General features: G+C 45.2%; 1 long non-coding RNA gene across 1 annotated transcript; it reads left to right on the top strand.

Moving 5' to 3' along the window:
* The first annotated feature begins 215 nt into the window (after nt 1-215).
* Nucleotides 216-2395, top strand: LOC149597149 (uncharacterized). The gene is made up of 4 exons (XR_016379308.1): nt 216-383; nt 471-592; nt 652-808; nt 2070-2395. It is a non-coding gene; the product is annotated as an uncharacterized LOC149597149 (long non-coding RNA).
* Nucleotides 2396-22621: the final 20226 nt, after the last annotated feature.

Here is a 22621-nt window from a genome sequence, read left to right on the forward strand (position 1 = left end):
TCGTGTCAAATTCCGAGCAGCTTTGAGAGTGACAGATTTGTTTCCGACACTCGACGTTGGCGCAGGTGGAAGTGACGTCGAACAAAGTAGTGGTGAGCTCGTTTAAAATTAATTCACGCATGCGACAGACAGCTATTCCTTTAGCCTTGAGAGTCTCGTCAATAAGCGGCTTTAAATTGAGCAAAGTCTGCCACCCTGTTTTGTCCAAGCTGAATCCTTCGCAAGTGCTAAAGTTCAGAAAATAACGACTGCCGCTGCCTCGTTCGTAGTATCGAAGATCGATTAGCCGTTCCTCTTTCGAATTGACAAAGCATTCCAGTTTGATGCGCTCCTTGACGGGCAACCAGATATGATAGCGAGGCGTTTTTCCCTCGAGAAAGGCGGTAATTTCATTTTGAAACCGAAACAAAGCGTACCAAGCGTTAAGTTTTAATGTAGTTTTTGTACGCGTATCCGATCTTTGAACTAAGATTTTAGGTTCAATTGACTCAATGACGCATATGTCGAGCTTTGACGTGACGGTGTGGATTTGATGCATGTTGACGCGCGACTGATATTGTCTTTTAAAGATATTCGTCTTTTATACGTTGGGGTGATTATAAATAATTTCTCTATTTTTCGATATAATTAATTGATTGTTTGGAAATTCAGCCATGACGATGCACGTGACGTTTTCGGCTAACGGAGTGCTAAATCTCAACGATAATCTCAAGTTACCAGTCTGGGGCATGGAATTTAAACCTAAGGACGCGAGATGTCCTCTACTCAGATCAAAGACGACGATAAAAAAGCCCTTCTTGTATAAATCGTAAGAAATAAGATTGCCTCGATCTAGACCTAATGTATCGAGCCCCTCGAATAAGGTGTTGTAACATCTAACGTATTGATTATCGGTAAAATTAGGCGTGAAAGGTATATCGGGATAATTTTGAGAGTTTAAAGTAAATTGCATGAAATCGAGATTGAAATGTTGGAAGTCCAGGGGGTTAGAAGTGGCGTCCCCCACAAATTTACTATTAGCAACAAAAGCGACGACAGTTCGCGATGGTGATTGCCCTGAAATCAAGCTGTCCCTAATATAATCTTGCGTTCCGGCAGTTATTAAGACATTTTTCATAACAACCGAGTTTACTTCGTAGCGAGCGTTTATTCCCGAATTTAACATATGCGCGTGGGCTAGTTGTAATTCGGGATTCACTTCAATCTCACGCGTAAACAAGGTACATTCCGTTAAGTCAATCTTATAATTTTTGCCCTGCTCATTGTGAATAATAGCAAAATCCGAAGAACTGCGATGCAATCTAATACGAACCTCGATATTATCTAGTAAAAATTTGGGCGTTTTAAACATATCCAGAAATAATTCGCCAATCACGTCGCACGTTGTTGATTTTGCAACGCGTTGACTTCGACGCCCGATACCATTATCTTCTTTATCGATATGGGCGTCTTCTAAAGCCGTGGCCGGCTCAATAATAGTATCCAAATAATATAGCATAGCAGTTAGCCACGAGTTGGCCGCCGTTTGCCCATAATTTAAAAGAACTTTAAAATAGGCCATATATGGGAACATGTTGTTAGGTTGCTGGACCGCGACGCCATTAAGAAATAATTCTACTTGACAAAAGAGCGAGGCAATTATTAAATTTGTCACCGAAACTTTTTTCTCCGCCGCAGGAACGACAGTGCCATCGCTATGTAAAAGACGGAATTTCAGTCTCAAAAGAGTTTTAGTCAAATCGTGGTAATTGTTAGAAGGGGGAATGATAAATTCTACATATTTAGCATAAGTTAGCAGGGCAATTGGATAATGAGCGGTTGTTTTAGTTCCGATAATATTATTGTTGACTACCGGCTTTTCAAAGATTTCAAAATCGGAGAGAACGCTTTCGTAGGTCGACATGTTTAGTCTAGAAAATCGCGTTTAGTGCGACGTTTAAGACGTTTCTTAGGGCTTGTTTTAGCAGTCCTCTTTCTTTTTCGGCCCGTTCCACTCTGAGTATTTACAATGCGATCCACCCCTTTATGTAGTAGGGAATTGATAGATTGTTTGACATTTCTCTTGATAGATTCTCGAGGCGATATGGCGGAGTTTTGAGCATCGCTAATGACTCGGCCTGTCAAACCAACAGCTTCGGACGCTAACGTACTAAGAGCCGGCCTAATAAAGGGTGTAATTTTGCGCAATAAAGAATTAAAAATGCCGCCCACACTAAAACGACCTCCGGATTGGAAAACGTTCGCGTGTAAAGCCGGTAGGGACGATCCTCTTTGGAAATACAGAGTGTATCTATTAGGTACCATTGCTCCTGTTCTATTGACGTCGACGCCTAAAGTACAGTTTAATATATACCTTGCCTACATTGAACGGGATATTTTCCCCGTAATCGGATTTCAATTCAATTTCAATTTCTTGTATATCGCTAGTTGAAATTGGATAAAAATCGATATTATTAAATATTTCCTGGTTCTCCTCGTCTAGCAGCGAAAAAGCCGGCATTTTTATGAAACGTAGCAGAGGGGCTTGACCACCACCCACTACTTGTTGACGGATAATATTGGTATAAACAAACATGGCATCGACGCCTCTCATGATATCCGCGGGATACTCCGACGTCTCGTTATTGATATACCGATCCAATTGATCACTACTAAAACCTAACAATCGTCCCAGTCCTCGTCCGGGTGTTGTTTTGGGAAACAAAATTGAGACCGTATCGTTCAGTTTTGAAACCGTGACGGTTCCATCTACATTCTGCGCAAATTTTAGACTTTTTCTATGCGTCGGCGACATGGCTTCACTCATAGCACTTAAAACATCGCTAATATGATAATATACCCCGGGAGGAATCTCGCACGCGAAATTATCAACTCGTCTGGCTTGAGACCCGGGTAAATACGGCTGGTCAGCCATATTTGGGTCTTCTGGAAATTTATCCACATCGTATTCGCTAGTCCAAAAATTATTATCCGCTGTCAGGGTCATTATTCTTAATCGCGGATTTACCAGAGCTACTCCCGAATGACTGTGTTGAAAAAATTCTCCCTCTTCGGGAATGTTAAATAACTGAGCCATTGGTCCAGCTACCGATACGCGAACACCTGGTTCTATTTCGAGACGAACATAAAATCTATCTTCCAGAGCCGTTTTGAGAATGTACATTTTAAAATACTGGCGAGGCATATATTCTTGAACCCCCAATAACTGGTTTATAATTTTTAAATGTAAAGAGAAGGGAATTACGGCCCCGCTTGCCGTAAAATCGCAGGTATATTCACCCGCGGGTATTTTGATTTTTGGGAAACTAGTCTTAGTAAATAGAAGCCGTTTAAGGTAATGTTCCGCACCAGAGACCAGATCACTAAAGAGCCGGCGGTGCTGTTCCGGCGCCTAAAGGCCCTTAACGATGGCTTTGCTACCGAATACTGGAAGTGCATTCGGACATACGTGGACAGGGCAGTGCGATACTGGGTACTGTCCATTGATGGCTCCTCGCTGGACGCCATTAAGAATGCTGGCTTCGTGGGCTACACTGGAGTGGACAAGGGTTCCTTCAAACTCCTTCAGAACACGGAAGCCACTAAAACCACTGTAGCCGAGTCTGCGGCAGGGGGTGGGAATAGCGAGATGGGGGATCTCGCTGTGGAGCTCTCTGGCGTCGCTCTAGGCACAGAGGGGGAGGGGGGGGCTCATTCGGAAGTTTGTTCTTCCATGGATGAGTCCACCCTACTGGGAGAATCGGATGGGACCCTTCGGGGTTCAGCCGATGAGCGTTCTAGTGGTCCTGGTGAGGGGGAGGATCTTGGGACTGGGAGCTTGCCTGTCAGGGGGGGAGGTGCCACTGGCCCTCTCGGGACTGATGAGGTGTAGCTAGGTCCCTTCTGAACCCCTCTCTTAAGGACCATGGGGACGCTACGTGCGATTCAAATCAATCTGCACCATAGTAAGGCGGCCTCTGCGGTACTCTGCAGGAGGTTTGCTATAGAGGGTCTTGATCTGGCCCTCATACAAGAACCGTGGATATGCCATGGCAAAATCCTCGGTCTTGACGCGGCAGGGTCACTATTTTATGACCATACTGCTGCTAGACCTAGGGCGTGTATTCTGGTTCGGAGGGATCTTTGCTGTATCTCTCTACCGCTGTACACGTCCCAGGACACGGCGGCCGTGAAGCTAGTCCTGGCCACTGGGAATGCCAAGTTGACTATCACGGCCGCCTCTGCTTACTTTGCCCACGACGCGGACTCTCTCCCGACAATTGAGGTGATCAATTTGGTCGATCAATGTGAAAGGAGAGGGGACAAACTAATCATTGGCTGCGACGCCAACGCTCATCACATCACGTGGGGCAGTTCTGACTGCAACAGGAGAGGTGATGATTTACTAGAATATTTAGTTGGTTGTAAACTCCATATTCTTAATCAAAACAATGAACCCACTTTTGTTACTTCTAATAGAAGGGAGGTCATTGACCTCACGCTAGCCACGGAAAACCTCGCGTCTTCCGTGTCTAACTGGCATGTGTCTACTGAGCCGTCTCTGTCGGATCATAGGCACATCTGCTTTACTGTCGCGACTACCTCTGTCCCGGCGGGGACGGAGGTACGCAATCCAAAACGGACCAATTGGACCGGCTATAAGGAAGACCTTATCCTACGCTACGGAGATGGTCACACCCCTAAACTCACTTCACCTTACGAACTTGATAGGGCTGCTGGTGACTTAGAGAGCTCTATCATTGAGTCGTTTCACCGGAACTGCCCACTCAAGACCGTTAACCGCTCGAGGCTTGTCCCTTGGTGGAATGCGGATCTCAGCCGGCTTCGGAAATACACGCGCAGGCTCTTCAACAAAGCCAAGCGCACGGGAGACTGGACTGGATACAGGCAGTCCCTTAATACCTACAACAGGGCCATTAGAGCTGCTAAGAAGGACTCTTGGCGGACCTTCTGTGAGCAAGTCTCCAATGTCCCTGCCACGGCTAGGGTCATGAAGATCCTAGCGCACGACAACACACATCGTCTTAACACTATTAAGTTGCAGGAGGGTGTGTACACTAAGTCTGGGGCTGAGACTCTCAAGCATATGCTGGAGGTCCACTTCCCTGACTCCACTCCAATCAATCCAACAAACCCTGACTCTCTATACCCTGTTCTGCACAGGGCGAAGAGAGAGGACTGGCTTGTAGCCAGGCAGGTTGTAACGATTCCCAAGCTTCGTTGGGCTGTCAACTGTTTTTAGCCCTACAAGTCTCCGGGACCCGATGGGGTCTTCCCTCGGCTTTTGCAGGAGGGCTTAGACCACATCGCCTCTCCGTTATGCAAAATCTATAGACTTTGCATTGCTCTCGGTCACATACCTTGTGATTGGAAGCGATCTAGGGTCATCTTTATTCCCAAGCCCGGGAAGGTTTCCTACCTCGAGGCGAAGGCATTTAGGCCCATATGCCTGACCTCCTTCTTCCTCAAAATCCTGGAGAAGCTGGTGGACAGGTACATTAGAGACGAGGTACTTTCGGTAACTCCTCTCTCTTCTTCACAATTTGCTTACCAAAAAGGTAAATCAACTGAGACGGCCCTTCACGGCCTCACGAATTGCCTGGACAGGGCATTCGAGTTTCAGGAAATTTCACTGGCCGTCTTCCTCGATATTGAGGGGGCCTTTGACAAGGTCTCTAGCTCGGTTATTACTGAAGCTGTTAAGAGATTTGGCATCAGCGACACTCTTGGCCGTTGGATCAAGTCCATGCTTACCGACCGCGAGGTGTCGGCGTCCCTCCTTGGGGACTCTCTAGGGGTGACTACCAGCCGGGGCTGCCCTCAGGGTGGAGTGCTCTCCCCCCTGTTGTGGTGCCTGGTGGTGGACGAACTCTTGGAGAGACTCGGGGGTGCTGGGGGCTGTAGCTGCTTCGGGTATGCGGACGATGTAGCAATAGTCTTTACCGGGAAGTTCCCGGATACTGTCACCACACTTATGAGATCTGCTCTCTCTAGCGTGGAGCAATGGTGTCAGGCAGTTAACCTTTCCGTTAATCCTGATAAAACTGTCCTTGTTCCGTTTACGAGGAAGAATACGAAGGATCTGTTCAATGATATCTCCTTCTTTGGCCAGGTCCTGACAAAGTCCTCCGAGGTAAAATACCTGGGGGTGACCTTTGACTGCAGACTCACATGGAAGCCGCATCTTGATCGGTGTATCAAGAAGGCCAAGATGCTTTTCTGGAGGACCAGGAGCTCAGTCGGCCAGACTTGGGGCCTCAACCCCAAGGCTGTACACTGGCTCTATACTGGGATCATCAGACCCATACTATCTTACGGGGCACTTGTCTGGTGGACAAGGGTCCGGCTGAAGACGGTGCAGGCTGCCTTGCGCAAGCTTCAAAGGCTTGCCTGCATTGGTGTTACAGGGGCCATGAGATCGACCCCAACTGCTTCCCTGGAGGTGCTTCTTGACATGCTACCTCTTCATCTTTTCATTGAGGAGGAGGCTGTCATGGGGGCCTACAGGCTCCACATTAATGGCTGTTGGGTTCCAAGACTTTGGGATTACAGCCATACGAAGCTCTTTCGGGAGTACGCTGCACTTGAGCCGTCGTTAACGATGTGCTCTGACAAAACCGTTACCAGCTTTGATTTCACTAAGCCATTCAGCATCCACTTTCCCAGTCGGGCCGAGTGGACTAACCTGCTGCCTCTTGGCACTGGGGGTGAAACTATTTGGTTCACCGATGGTTCCAAGACTGATTCCGGCGCTGGCGCCGGCTATTACTGCCAAACTACAAGGGTCGGTTTTTCTGCTTGCCTGGGCACCTTTGTTAGTGTGTTCCAAGCGGAAATTGCCGCGATCTGTTATTGCGCAGACTACTGCATTAACAAAGGGTATAACGGACGGACTGTGAGGATCTATTCTGACAGTCAGGCCGCCCTGAATGCGCTGGACCAGTGTCAGATTACCTCTCAACTGGTGCGTAGCTGCCTTGATCTGCTAGCGCAACTGGCGTCCTGCAACAGGGTTCTGTTGTACTGGGTGCCAGGGCATAGCGGTTATTATGGCAATGAGCAAGCCGATAGATTTGCGAAAAGGGGCGCGGAGGCCAAGCTCTTGGGGCCGGAGCCGGACAGTTAGTCAATGGTCCCTGCAGGTCTCGTGCTAGAGACCTAATTTCGCTCAGCAGATGGGATATTAGGCTGGCCACCGGTCTTCTGACCGGACACTGTCGGCTAAATAGGCACCTCCATCTGATGGATCTTGCTGACGACCCCCTCTGCAGGTCGTGCCAGGAGAAGGAAGAAACATCCGCTCACGTACTTTGCGAGTGCGACTTCTTCGCCTCGCTTAGACTAGAACATTTTGATTCACACACTGTGGAGCCCTCGCGGGTCTCCTCTTTTACGGTGGAGCGAATTCTTCGCTACGCTGCGGCTACGGGCCTATTCAAGGCCTGATTTTGAGGTTGCACAATATGCCTTTGGCATCGGTGCTAGGGCGTGAGCCCCGCCTCATCAACAATAATAATAATAATAGTAAATAGATACATTAGTGAGTCATGAACGCGATAATTTACGAATGTGTCATTAGTTGTTTTGAAATGCGTAAAATTACGCTCTAAAGGTTTAGTGGATAGAAACGTCCCACCAACGTATTCAGCTTCTAAATTTAATGTATCACGCAATTCCTTTGGGAAGAGCATTTCAATTTTTGCCGGACAATAGACTCTAAAATAACGTTCCGCTCCTTGTTTAATAACGCTAAATTCGGACTGTTGCAATCTTAAAGGGTCAAAATTGCGCGCAGTTATTTGCAGGTTTTCGGCAATTTCTTCATAAATCTTATAATCATCTGTCGATCTAAACTCGCCTGACATTTTAAAAAAGAAATAAAGCCACGGTTCTTCCCAGGGGGTATAGCGCTTTATGGTTCTATTGACTCGATATTCTACGTATGCATTGTCTTTGTCTATGGTATATTCTTCTAACGTCATGCTCAAGGGCCCTAGTTGGTGTCTTCCGGAATAATATTTATTTGGGTCGGCGTTAAGCAATCTAGATACTTGGGGGGAAAATTTAATTTCCACCCATTCCGGTGTTTTGAAATTATACACGATAGCATCCCGCCAATTTTCTACTGTGTGGTATGTTACTTGAATTTTTTTAAATACTAATTTTTCTAAAGTTTTGGCTACCGCTCGATAAAGCCCTTCGGCGTTTTTCTCTGGCGTTTTACTGGCTTTAAAAGTTTGCGGTAAGAACAATACTGTGTAATTGTCATAATCTTCGGGGTTAATTGGCTTAGGCTTTTCAGAGATAATTGGCTCGGGTTTTTTCTCTGGCGAATCAACCGGTTGCGGAAACAAGGGTTTTTCATCAACCGGTGGTGGGGAGGGGGTCGGTAATACGGGTAGCTCAAAAGTAGAGGATGTTGTAGAGTCTGGAGATTTTGAGAGGTCAGGCTTGGATAGGTCGGGTTTCGGTAAGTCAGGTTTTGAAAGGTCTGGAAATATATATATTTCCTCAACCTCCGTTGGCGAGGGGGTCGGCGTCAGTGGTTCGAAGGTAGAGGGTTTCGGAGCCTCTGGTGCTGGAATTTTAGGGGGGTCCGGAGCTGGTATTTTAGGGGGATCCGGAGCTGGAATTTTAGGGGGATCCGGAGCTGGAATTTTAGGGGGATCCGGAGCTGGAATTTTAGGGGGATCCGGAGCTGGTATTTTAGGAGGATCCGGAGCTGGTATTTTGGGGGTTCCGGAGCTGGAAGCTTCGGTAGTTCAGGCTTGGGTGGCTGCGGTTTTGGCTTTGGCTTTGGTAACTCGGGCTTAGGTGGTTTGGGCTTTGGGTAGTAGGATTTCGGTAAGTCAGGTTTAGGTGGGTTTTGTTTTGGAGTTGTTTGTTTTGGAAAAGTTAGGCCAACGTTATTTTATACATAAAAAAGATTATCCATGGCTCGGTGGCTTGGCCAGGATTTGAACCTGTCACCTTTTAGGTATCACCATAGTAAACCCTGCCTTTACCCATTGAGCCATGGACAATCTTGAAAAACACTCAGTTTATTTTCATCAAAACAACAAAATTGTTAAGCCTTTAAAGTCGCTATCCTTGAAACATCTACGTGCATAGTTAATTAAACCCGACCCGCTTCCAATAAAATATTTTCCTCAAAACAAGGAAAGTTTTAAGTCGTCATCCTTGAAACATCTACGTGCATAGTTAATTAAACCCGACCCGCTTCCAATAAAATATTTTCCTCAAAACAAGGAAAGTTTTAAGTCGTCATCCTTGAAACATCTACGTGATATTCTAGTATATAAGAGTCGTGTTTTAAAGAGAGAGTTACCAGTTACCTGGCTACGCTCTTCTGTTTAACCGTGTTCAGTACCATCTCTACTAAGATGACTTTACCAGCCAATCGTGGACTCACACAGCTTTTGCTGTGTGAGAAGAGACCAAATTCGATTTTTCCCTCCGTCTCGTCTCAGGAATAGCCTGGGAAGAGACCAAATTCGATTCATGAGCTGGATTTGGGCAACTTTTTTTGTAATCTTTACTGGTTACATTTGACTACGCAAAAGTTGTCTAAATTTGTGTGGAGTCGAGGCGTCCCACAACACAACATCGACCATGGTTGGCTTGCCATTGGGATTGCATGGCTGGGCTCAACGAGTGTTTTAACATAAAAAAGCAACGCTCCAATATGAGTGCATGTGGAGTGCGGTATCGTGAAAGCGCTACTGTTACGGGCGTAAAAGCATACTGGGCTGTACCCGTAATAAAAAAGTTAGTTATGCGCCAGTGCATAAATTTAATTTAAAATCAGCAAAACTAAGGAAAGATCAATTTGACGAACTTATCGTAGATGGAAATCCACCACCACTACCCAAAACTAATATAAAACAAAAAGATGTGCAAGACGCGTCCAAGGATGATTTTAATAAGTTGACCCAGACTCTTTTCAGCTTGAATCCTAACGCTGGGCTTTTCCGGGTTCTTCCACTTTTTCAAAACCAGTTTATACCAAAGAAATTTAATTACCCTCCCATGTTAACGGACTTGTCTTGTATAACAACCAAAATCTAGCTTTCAATGAACTCTTGGACTATTGTGACAAAGAAGTAGACATTTCATTTACTGAGAAAGAGGCAAAAAAACTTGAAGCTGATAAGAAAACCGAAGCAAAAAATGAAGTTTGGCAGAAGTATCGTGCTGGAAGAATAACCGCTTCCAACTTCGGAAAGGCGTGTCATTCAAACCCAACAAAACCATCACTGTCATTGATATCCCTAATATGTTACCCAGCTAGTCATAAGATCGAGACGTTAGCTACAAAATGGGGAATCAAGTACGAATCGACTATGATTAAAATTTACTGCAACCTTTCATCAAAAAAGCACTAAAAGTTCACATTTGAGAACGCTGGCCTTTTTTTACATGTTTCATATCCCCATCTTGGTGCGTCGCCTGATGGGTTAGTTGATTGCGAATGCTGCGGGAAAGGGCTTATCGAAGTTTAATGCCCCTACATTACAGGCTTGGAAATAAGGTATATTTCTGAACTAGTCCTCCGGACCAGTGACCCCTGATGTCTTAAATATGAAACTGGTCCCGGGACCAGTTACCCTTCCCCTATTTATTTTTCTACTGGTCCCAGGACTTGTGGTCGTTCTCTCTTCTAAAAACATCTCTCTCGGCTTAGGGTTGTATACACAACTGGACTCATGGAGTCGAAATTTATGTTGAAATGAAAATAATTAGAATGTCCCCATATCAATTTTTAATAAAAGTAGAAATTAATAAACTAGTCATTGGGACCAGTGACCCTCACGTTTTGAATGAAAAAAGTGGTCCAAGAAATTAATAAACTGGTTTTTGACCTGTAAACCTGTCTTATTTCCTAGCCTGCCCTACAACCTAAGGGAAATGACTTCACACACAGTGAATGGAGGAACATGTTTGGAACGGGGGTCCAATTCAAAAGGCAACATTCCTACTATTACCAGGTGCAGGCGCAGATTTTTTTGACTGACCGACAGTACTGTGATTTTTGCATTTGGACACCGGTCGGTTTTTATAACGAAAGAATTCTGCCTGATGAAAGCTTTTGGAAAGAAAAATCGAGCCAAGCACTCAAGTTTTTCAAATTGTCCATTCTTCCTGAGCTATGTGGGAAATACTACTCATCGTCTAACAACTCGAATGTAGTTAATGTCAACAGTATTTCCAGTCAAGCTGGAACTTTTGGTCATGCCGTTACCACGACTGGCCATACAATTACTATCAGTCAGGCCGTTACGACTGCCCATTCAATTATTTTAAGTCATGCTGTTCCAATGAAAACCCATCCTACTAGTCATGCTGTTACGACGACTGGCCATCCAATTACTTCCAGTCCCACCGTAGATACAACTAGTCATCCTCAAACTACCACAAGCTTTCCACTAATTACTACAGTTCGTCCTCTAAATACTACAAGCCATCCTCAAAGTACTACAAGTAATACTCAAAGTGCTACAAGCCGTCCACAAAGTAATACAAGCAACACTCAAAGTTCTACAAGCCGTCCTCAAAGTACTACAAGCCGTCCACAAAGTACTACAAGCCGTCCTCAAAGTACTACAAGCCGTCCTCAAAGTACTACAAGCCGTCCTCAAAGTACTACAAGCCGTCCTCAAAGTACTACAAGCCGTCCTCAAAGTACTACAAGCCGTCCTCAAAGTACTACAAGCCGTCCTCAAAGTACTACAAGCCGTCCTCAAAGTACTACAAGCCGTCCTCAAAGTACTACAAGCCGTCCTCAAAGTACTACAAGCCGTCCTCAAAGTACTACAAGCCCTGCCATAACTGCAACTAGTCCTTATTTTACTACATCTAGTCTTGCTGGTACCACAACTAGTAATGCTGGTACCACAACTAGTAATGCTGGTACTACGAATAATCATGGTCGTACTTCTAGCTGTAAATTAGACCACAGTAAAAAAAAAACCCAAGTTGAACTCCTATGGCTGTGTTGTCACCAAACAAAAAAAAATGAAGACTTCACCAAAATATTGGTGTTATTGTAGAGAACCGGAAAGTGGTTTAATGATTGGTTGCAACAGGGATGATTGTTCAATCCAGTGGTTTCATGCAGAGTGTTTAAAAATAGAATTTATAAAATCTGGAAAATGGTTTTGCCCTGACTGTGCAAAAATTAACAAGCAAGAAAGATCTAAGAAAAGGGCGGCAAGAAAATGTTTTTAAAATTTTTATTATTTTAATTAACTTGTTAATAAATACAAAAATATTTCCGATTCATTCTGATTCTAGTAATTTATAACTTCAATTTGAAGTAAAAAAAAATATTATAATTCAAAATCCTAATCCATTGGAACTACTGATGGGCAAAGATTTATTAAAGCGCTTGCCGTTATAGTTATTTTATCTATTGCAGAAACCTCTCCATCTGCTACACAATCTAATAGCTCTATTGGTATTTTGGTGTGCAATATTTCATACTTTTGACGAAGACAGCCAATTACTCTTTCTACATGAATCCTCACATTCGCTAGTTTCCTCGTTTCTTCAACATCAAATGGGTCTAACTGAGGTACTTTCTTAGTAAAGGCGGGAATTTTAATTGTAGCGCAGTAGAAACTAACCTCTTCGGAAATATCAAAGCCCCTGTCAGCGAGGACAACATCCCCAGGCACAAGCTTTTTGAGAATCCCAGATTCTATCGTTAGCATTTGGTCACTTACGCGTCCTCCCCATCCTTTCGATATAAAACTAATAGTACCCTGAGGAGTAATTCCAATTAAATACTTGACTGTATTATTATGTTTATAGTTTGACCATGTTTCTGCCTGACTAATATTATTATTATTATTGTTGATGAGGCGGGGCTCACGCCCTAGCACCGATGCCAAAGGCATATTGTGCAACCTCAAAATCAGGCCTTGAATAGGCCCGTAGCCGCAGCGTAGCGAAGAATTCGCTCCACCGTAAAAGAGGAGACCCGCGAGGGCTCCACAGTGTGTGAGTCAAAATGTTCTAGTCTAAGCGAGGCGAAGAAGTCGCACTCGCAAAGTACGTGAGCGGATGTTTCTTCCTTCTCCTGGCACGACCTGCAGAGGGGGTCGTCAGCAAGACCCATCAGATGGAGGTGCCTATTTAGCCGACAGTGTCCGGTCAGAAGACCGGTGGCCAGCCTAATATCCCATCTGCTGAGCGAAATTAGGTCTCTAGCACGAGACCTGCAGGGACCATTGACTAACTGTTTTGTCTGTCTCTGGCCATCCATGTCATGCCAGAGCTGGTTTTGTATGACAGTCATCCTGTCATGCACGCTCCGTTTGACATGCCCGTAGGGGATGGGGACGGCCGGCTCCGGCCCCAAGAGCTTGGCCTCCGCGCCCCTTTTCGCAAATCTATCGGCTTGCTCATTGCCATAATAACCGCTATGCCCTGGCACCCAGTACAACAGAACCCTGTTGCAGGACGCCAGTTGCGCTAGCAGATCAAGGCAGCTACGCACCAGTTGAGAGGTAATCTGACACTGGTCCAGCGCATTCAGGGCGGCCTGACTGTCAGAATAGATCCTCACAGTCCGTCCGTTATACCCTTTGTTAATGCAGTAGTCTGCGCAATAACAGATCGCGGCAATTTCCGCTTGGAACACACTAGCAAAGGTGCCCAGGCAAGCAGAAAAACCGACCCTTGTAGTTTGGCAGTAGTAGCCGGCGCCAGCGCCGGAATCAGTCTTGGAACCATCGGTGAACCAAATAGTTTCACCCCCAGTGCCAAGAGGCAGCAGGTTAGTCCACTCGGCCCGACTGGGAAAGTGGATGCTGAATGGCTTAGTGAAATCAAAGCTGGTAACGGTTTTGTCAGAGCACATCGTTAACGACGGCTCAAGTGCAGCGTACTCCCGAAAGAGCTTCGTATGGCTGTAATCCCAAAGTCTTGGAACCCAACAGCCATTAATGTGGAGCCTGTAGGCCCCCATGACAGCCTCCTCCTCATTGAAAAGATGAAGAGGTAGCATGGCAAGAAGCACCTCCAGGGAAGCAGTTGGGGTCGATCTCATGGCCCCTGTAACACCAATGCAGGCAAGCCTTTGAAGCTTGCGCAGGGCAGCCTGCACCGTCTTCAGCCGGACCCTTGTCCACCAGACAAGTGCCCCGTAAGATAGTATGGGTCTGATGATCCCAGTATAGAGCCAGTGTACAGCCTTGGGGTTGAGGCCCCAAGTCTGGCCGACTGAGCTCCTGGTCCTCCAGAAAAGCATCTTGGCCTTCTTGATACACCGATCAAGATGCGGCTTCCATGTGAGTCTGCAGTCAAAGGTCACCCCCAGGTATTTTACCTCGGAGGACTTTGTCAGGACCTGGCCAAAGAAGGAGATATCATTGAACAGATCCTTAGTATTCTTCCTCGTAAACGGAACAAGGACAGTTTTATCAGGATTAACGGAAAGGTTAACCGCCTGACACCATTGCTCCACGCTAGAGAGAGCAGATCTCATAAGTGTGGTGACAGTATCCGGGAACTTCCCGGTAAAGACTATTGCTACATCGTCCGCATACCCGAAGCAGCTACAGCCCCCAGCACCCCCGAGTCTCTCCAAGAGTTCGTCCACCACCAGGCACCACAACAGGGGGGAGAGCACTCCACCCTGAGGGCAGCCCCGGCTGGTAGTCACCCCTAGAGAGTCCCCAAGGAGGGACGCCGACACCTCGCGGTCGGTAAGCATGGACTTGATCCAACGGCCAAGAGTGTCGCTGATGCCAAATCTCTTAACAGCTTCAGTAATAACCGAGCTAGAGACCTTGTCAAAGGCCCCCTCAATATCGAGGAAGACGGCCAGTGAAATTTCCTGAAACTCGAATGCCCTGTCCAGGCAATTCGTGAGGCCGTGAAGGGCCGTCTCAGTTGATTTACCTTTTTGGTAAGCAAATTGTGAAGAAGAGAGAGGAGTTACCGAAAGTACCTCGTCTCTAATGTACCTGTCCACCAGCTTCTCCAGGATTTTGAGGAAGAAGGAGGTCAGGCATATGGGCCTAAATGCCTTCGCCTCGAGGTAGGAAACCTTCCCGGGCTTGGGAATAAAGATGACCCTAGATCGCTTCCAATCACAAGGTATGTGACCGAGAGCAATGCAAAGTCTATAGATTTTGCATAACGGAGAGGCGATGTGGTCTAAGCCCTCCTGCAAAAGCCGAGGGAAGACCCCATCGGGTCCCGGAGACTTGTAGGGCTCAAAACAGTTGACAGCCCAACGAAGCTTGGGAATCGTAACAACCTGCCTGGCTACAAGCCAGTCCTCTCTCTTCGCCCTGTGCAGAACAGGGTATAGAGAGTCAGGGTTTGTTGGATTGATTGGAGTGGAGTCAGGGAAGTGGACCTCCAGCATATGCTTGAGAGTCTCAGCCCCAGACTTAGTGTACACACCCTCCTGCAACTTAATAGTGTTAAGACGATGTGTGTTGTCGTGCGCTAGGATCTTCATGACCCTAGCCGTGGCAGGGACATTGGAGACTTGCTCACAGAAGGTCCGCCAAGAGTCCTTCTTAGCAGCTCTAATGGCCCTGTTGTAGGTATTAAGGGACTGCCTGTATCCAGTCCAGTCTCCCGTGCGCTTGGCTTTGTTGAAGAGCCTGCGCGTGTATTTCCGAAGCCGGCTGAGATCCGCATTCCACCAAGGGACAAGCCTCGAGCGGTTAACGGTCTTGAGTGGGCAGTTCCGGTGAAACGACTCAATGATAGAGCTCTCTAAGTCACCAGCAGCCCTATCAAGTTCGTAAGGTGAAGTGAGTTTAGGGGTGTGACCATCTCCGTAGCGTCGGATAAGGTCTTCCTTATAGCCGGTCCAATTGGTCCGTTTTGGATTGCGTACCTCCGTCCCCGCCGGGACAGAGGTAGTCGCGACAGTAAAGCAGATGTGCCTATGATCCGACAGAGACGGCTCAGTAGACACATGCCAGTTAGACACGGAAGACGCGAGGTTTTCCGTGGCTAGCGTGAGGTCAATGACCTCCCTTCTATTAGAAGTAACAAAAGTGGGTTCATTGTTTTGATTAAGAATATGGAGTTTACAACCAACTAAATATTCTAGTAAATCATCACCTCTCCTGTTGCAGTCAGAACTGCTCCACGTGATGTGATGAGCGTTGGCGTCGCAGCCAGTGATTAGTTTGTCCCCTCTCCTTTCACATTGATCGACCAAATTGATCACCTCAATTGTCGGGAGAGAGTCCGCGTCGTGGGCAAAGTAAGCAGAGGCGGCCGTGATAGTCAACTTGGCATTCCCAGTGGCCAGGACTAGCTTCACGGCCGCCGTGTCCTGGGACGTGTACAGCGGTAGAGAGATACAGCAAAGATCCCTCCGAACCAGAATACACGCCCTAGGTCTAGCAGCAGTATGGTCATAAAATAGTGACCCTGCCGCGTCAAGACCGAGGATTTTGCCATGGCATATCCACGGTTCTTGTATGAGGGCCAGATCAAGACCCTCTATAGCAAACCTCCTGCAGAGTACCGCAGAGGCCGCCTTACTATGGTGCAGATTGATTTGAATCGCACGTAGCGTCCCCATGGTCCCTAAGAGAGGGGTTCAGAAGGGACCTAGCTACACCTCATCAGTCCCGAGAGGGCCAGTGGCACCTCCCCCCCTGACAGGCAAGCTCCCAGTCCCAAGATCCTCCCCCTCACCAGGACCACTAGAACGCTCATCGGCTGAACCCCGAAGGGTCCCATCCGATTCTTCCAGTAGGGTGGACTCATCCATGGAAGAACAAACTTCCGAATGAGCCCCCCCCCCTCCCCCTCTGTGCCTAGAGCGACGCCAGAGAGCTCCACAGCGAGATCCCCCATCTCGCTATTCCCACCCCCTGCCGCAGACTCGGCTACAGTGGTTTTAGTGGCTTCCGTGTTCTGAAGGAGTTTGAAGGAACCCTTGTCCACTCCAGTGTAGCCCACGAAGCCAGCATTCTTAATGGCGTCCAGCGAGGAGCCATCAATGGACAGTACCCAGTATCGCACTGCCCTGTCCACGTATGTCCGAATGCACTTCCAGTATTCGGTAGCAAAGCCATCGTTAAGGGCCTTTAGGCGCCGGAACAGCACCGCCGGCTCTTTAGTGATCTGGTCTCTGGTGCGGAACATTACCTTAAACGGCTTAGGGAGTTCGCTAGCCCTCATTACTGAGAGCACCGCATCCCCCACCACCGAGTCGGCTATGTTTTCCTTCAACCATTGACCAGTGAACGTATCCTCACAGGAGTATACCAGGGCCCCGGCCGTCAGGCTAAAATTCGCAAGGCGCGGTAGACGGCTCCCCGAAGGTATCCCATCCAGCGCCCCTAGAATCGCCTTCTGAATAGGGCCCACGTCCTCCTCCGTGATGGCCGCCTTCGGATAGCCTTTTTTAATAATGGCCATCTTCTCGGCGCTGGCAACGGCACTATAGGACTTAGCCTTTTTAGCCGCCGCCTGCGAGGTACTGGGCGAGGGAGTCGAATCCTCCGTTCTAGGCCTCTTCAAATGGGTATCACGTGTCGCCACACCCCCAGCGGGGGTGGAGACCGTTCCAGACCCAGATTTGGCCTTTTCCCGAGCAATCTGTCGTTTACGGCGACGTTGCACGGTGCGTTTCGAAGCCTGACCAGTCACACGCACCGATAAATCGGCACGAGTATCGCTGGATACAGGCCCTAGCGTAGTGGTATCAGTGTGGGTTCTGCCCTGAGCAGACCCCTGCACCGTAGGTTTAGTAGTTTTGGAGTTGTTTTTGTTTGAGGTTTCCATAAGAATCCCACGAGTAAGGGGGCAAGTAAACGGTCACCACCCGGTAGTCCCCCACCCGGGTGGAAGGCTAGATACAACGGGGTGTCGCCTGGTGCCCCGAGGGGACCGTTAGCGATACCGCAGTTTTACTTCCCCGGTACCATGCAGCCCTCGGCACGATGCCTCAACACCTTGGCTTGGGAAGGACGCGTATCCGCTCAGCCCACACATCGCAGTGGTTACCAGCTCTCACCACCGAGGAGGTGTGATACATCGCATTGATGAGGACCCAAGCTAGCGTGTGTGAAGTTAAGAACGCGAGCGGGAAGCCAAAGCAAGGGGGGAAAGAGAACACCCCATCTAGCTTGCGTCCCCAACTTCGAGAGCCTGCCTGACTAATAACACTAGATGGTTTCTCTGTGAAAACCTCAAAACAGTCAATTATAACGGCTACCTTATTACCAAACTTCTCCCGAAAGCACCGAGGCATTGTAGCATGCAAATTTTCTCTCTCGGGCCAATATATGCATCTTGCTAGACGTTTATAAAGAGCATTTAAACAATTGTAAAAAATTCTACCAATAGTAGTTTCAGATACGTTGAAAATGTAAGCCAGATGCTTATTATTCAAAGCTAATCTAAGTTTCATCAATTTTAAATTATACTGTTGATATTGGGTCAATTTTGACCGTTTAAACAAATAAGCTTCCACTTCCTGAAAAATTCCCTTTAGGTAACCAAAGTTTTCAAATCCAGTAAAAAACTTAACTTTTTCATTGTCTCCTGAGTATGACTCTTCATCATGATATAACTTTTTTAAATTTGTTTCAAAATTAGCTAGTTTAATCTTCTCAGTTTTCAATTCCTCTTTAAATGTCTCTGCTTGATTTTCTGCATCTTGAAGGTTTATCCTTAGTTTTTCTAACTCAGAAGTAAGTTGTTGAATCTTCAGTTCCATAGATTCTAGCTCAAATGAATAGGATGTACGGAACAATGTTTGAGTTTCAACAAAAGAAAATTCCACTCTGTCAGTTTGAATTTCTTTGGTAGAGGTAAATTCAGTTGTAGTTTGAGTTTCCACGGAAGTGGCAAATTCATTTCTAGTTTGAGTTTCCACGGAAGTGGCAAATTCATTTCTAGTTTAAGTTTCTTCATTAATTTTAAAATCTTCAGTTTGAGTATCTTGGTTGTGGTTAAAAAATTCCGTTTGTGTTTCTCGGTTGTGAGTCATATCTTCAATTACAATTTTGTGAAGAGATTGAACAGATTTATCGGCTTCTTGGTTAGTTTTGAGGATTGAATTAGTTTCATCATCACTTAAATCTCCACTGTCATCGGTATTTGAAAGTGGTGGTAAACTTTTATCAACAATCTCATTGAAGCTTTTTCCTAAATTTGTGTTTTAAATAGAAAGTTCACTTTCCTCCGCTGTAGGAAAGAGTCGCTTTTGTAGCCCTGTAGCACCATATTTAATTGAAATGCTTGTGTGAGTAAGAGGTGTAGATGTTACAATATTTTGAGGCATTTCTAAGGCTTGACTCGGTAACCAGTCAGTATGCGTATTATCAAATAATTTAGATGGTGAACCATTAAAACACAGAAGGCAAATTTTACAAGCTAATAACAAGATAGTTTTCAATTGAATCCTTTTACCTGTATTAAAATGGCTTGAACAAACCCTTAGCCTACAGAGTTCTTCTGGAGTTTGAGAGCCAAGGCTTAGTGCTTTTATCCATCCTTTCCGCCTTTCTTCGGACAAATACTTTGTTTTTCGCATTGATTATTAATTATTACCGGTATACAGAAGAATCTTAGCTCAGGATTTTTCTTACTGCTTCTTCGGCAAGATTTTACACAACATACTCTCCCCATTTTAAAATGGAAATCGTTCGTAACACGTAACTCGGTAGGAATCGAGCGGTACCAAATATGGCGGGAAAATAATTCCTTATTTCTTTTTTATTTGCGTTTTTCAGCGTGAGATGGCGGTAGAAATTGTAAAAAAACAAGATTTCTAGACCAGAAAAACAAGTGACGGCTCATGCAGCTATTTGAGATAGCTCTATTACTGTAAAGTATTAGTAACGTATTTTTGACCTCTACAGTACGAATTTCATGGATTTTAATCTGGGAGCAGTCCTTGCCAAGTCGAGCACTGACATCCTTTTCTCGAAGCAACTCGCGGCACTTTTAAGTCCACTGTATCTTGGTGATGGGTAAAGATAAAAGATTCCAATTTCGCTTGCTGCACGGACTGTCAATCCGAGCTATGGTTTCCAAATTTCAAGTTCTTACCCTATATACTTTTTGAAATATCTTTTGTGAAATTTACCTTATTAAATAATAGCATGCCAGTATAGGCCCCGTCGGTACGCTCCCATTTAACCCAAAACCATTTCTCCCAATTCTCTTTTAACCCAAAAATATTTTGGTTCCCATTTAAACCAAACGCGTTTCTCCCAATTCCCACTTAACCCAAAAACTTTCTAAATCTAGAGTTTTTTAAGTATAAAATGGTTATATCTTTCTGTTTTAATTCTTAAGTGTAAAATCGATATACATTTGTAAATTTTTTAGAAGGGCACAAAAAATGATTAGATTAATTAATTTTTTTAGTTTTCGTATATAATGGGGTTACAAATATGCGATTGTTGTATTGGTGTTTGATTTCGTCACTATCAAGATGGAGTGGGTTAAAACCTCGAAGGATCGGCTTGTTCCGGTTATTGGTGGGCAAACGATGATGTTGAAGAACACCGCTAATGGTAGAAAATACTGGCGTTGCCCTTTTCGCGAGTGCAAGGTTACGGCAGGTAGCGATGATCAGACTATTCTTTATGTGAAAAACCAGCATAACCATGGATTTAATCATTTGGAAGTTGTGAAAAAACGGGTCCTACAGAAGTTGAAGAAAGAAGTCGCAGACAACCCATTGATATCTGTTTTGGAGGTATAAACTGTTTTTGCCTGTATTAGCATTATTAATCATCTTCATGATTCAACAGATTCACAGTGAAGTTAGGGCAGAGTCAATTAATGGAGCCGAGATTGAAGATATAGTTCGTCAAGCTTTCCCTAGTCATTATCAGTGCAAGTCATCTTTATATCGGAAGGACTATATCTGAGCATAATTTTCTGTTATTCAACGAAGGCGACAAAGATTAGATACTCATTTTCGGAACTGATCGGATGGTTGGGAGAATCTGTTCTGCTCAACGCATATGCTACCAGTAAATCTCGCGAAACTTATGATCGTATGTTTCGCGCCATTCAAACAATCGCCGCAATCCGTGGTTTATCTTTCAGCCCTGCAGAATTCATGGTGAACAAGCTGTTGTAGCTTCCATTCAAGGTTGAACAAGCTGTTGTAGCTTCCATTCAAGGTATATTTCCTGTTGCACGAATAAGGGGATGTTTTTTCCACTTTGCGCAAGCAATCTGGCGAAGAGTTCAAGTTCGTGGTTTCGTCGACATTTCAACAGCAATTCCGAGTTCGAGATGTCTATTCGAAGGATGATAGGACTGGCTATGGCTTCGCTACAGCAAATAGATGATCTTTGGTTGTATATGGAGGGGAAAGCGCCAGCAATTCCACAGTACAGAGTTATGGCCGATTATTTCGTTAATATATGGCTGGGAGAAAACACTTCTCGATATCAGAGATCAATGTGGTGCCATGGTGACAACGCGGATGCAAGAACGAACAATGATTGTGAAGGCATACATAACAAGTGGAACAAAGCGTTGAAGGTCCCTCATCCCAACATCTATGAACTCATACAGTTTATGAAAAGAGAGGAGGTCCATCAAGAAATTGAAATAGACTCCATGAGCCGTCTTCACCCTGTTAGACCACCTCTAAAAAAGTTCCCCGATCTTGAGAACAAACGGAATATTCTAAGAGAACAATTGGACACCGGCGCTAAAACACCCGAAGAGTTTTTGGAGGCAATAAAATTTGGTTTTAATTTAGAATAGTAAAATGTATAAGATACTTATTTTAATTTTGGGAGAAATAAATATTTGGGTTAAAAATAATTGGGAGAAATAATTTTGGGTAAACTGGGATTGGGATAAGTAGCGTTTGGGAGAACTATTTTGGGGGAAATGGGACTAAATCTCTCCAAACCCCCCTCACCCACCCCCTCTGACGCCAGTATAGACCCCGTCCTCTCTTAACTCACCCACCCCCTTCTATTACCGCCTGTAGGCAGCCACTTACGTCCCAACCAGTTTCTTCTCCTCTCTCTACCCCCACACTCTCTCTCTCTCTCAAATATTTTCTCTCAGTCATGATTTCTTAAAAAATAATGAAGAAAAATGAAATAATTTTAAAAAAATGTTTATTTCAAAAACCCATCATTCTTCCAAATAAAATACATCGATATTATATTTACAAACCAAAATACATTTAAAACCTTTAATCCTTCAAAATAGTAAGCTGACCGACCAAAATAGCAAATACATCGTAACTGTGAAATTCATTTAAAATTTCCTGTTCAGCCAATTTTACTTCAAATTCCTTAATAATTTTAAAGAAGAAACGTAATTGATAAAATAACTATATACACGATCGAATTTTTCGTGATCTTCTTCCATGTATAAATGGAAGGGAATAATTTTAGTATCGTAAAACATATGGTAAATGTTTTCGAGGTGTTCGCATATTATTTCAATCATTGTTTTAAGTACTACTTTATGAACTTTAATTTTGCGCAATTGAACATTAATCGACTTGCCGATTTTGTTCAGCTCGTAGGCTTCAAACGAATTAAGAAGAATTTCCGACGTTTTGCGGTCTTCGACATGCGAAATTAATTTTAAAAAAGTCGCGACGTGAAATGGGTACTCCTTTTTTGATCCGAGGAGC

Source organism: Phalangium opilio, unplaced genomic scaffold (genome assembly GCF_054372755.1).
Source record: "Phalangium opilio isolate 3A_F unplaced genomic scaffold, DU_Popi_V2 ptg000387l_1, whole genome shotgun sequence".
In the NCBI taxonomy this organism is placed as follows: Eukaryota; Metazoa; Arthropoda; class Arachnida; order Opiliones; family Phalangiidae; genus Phalangium; species Phalangium opilio.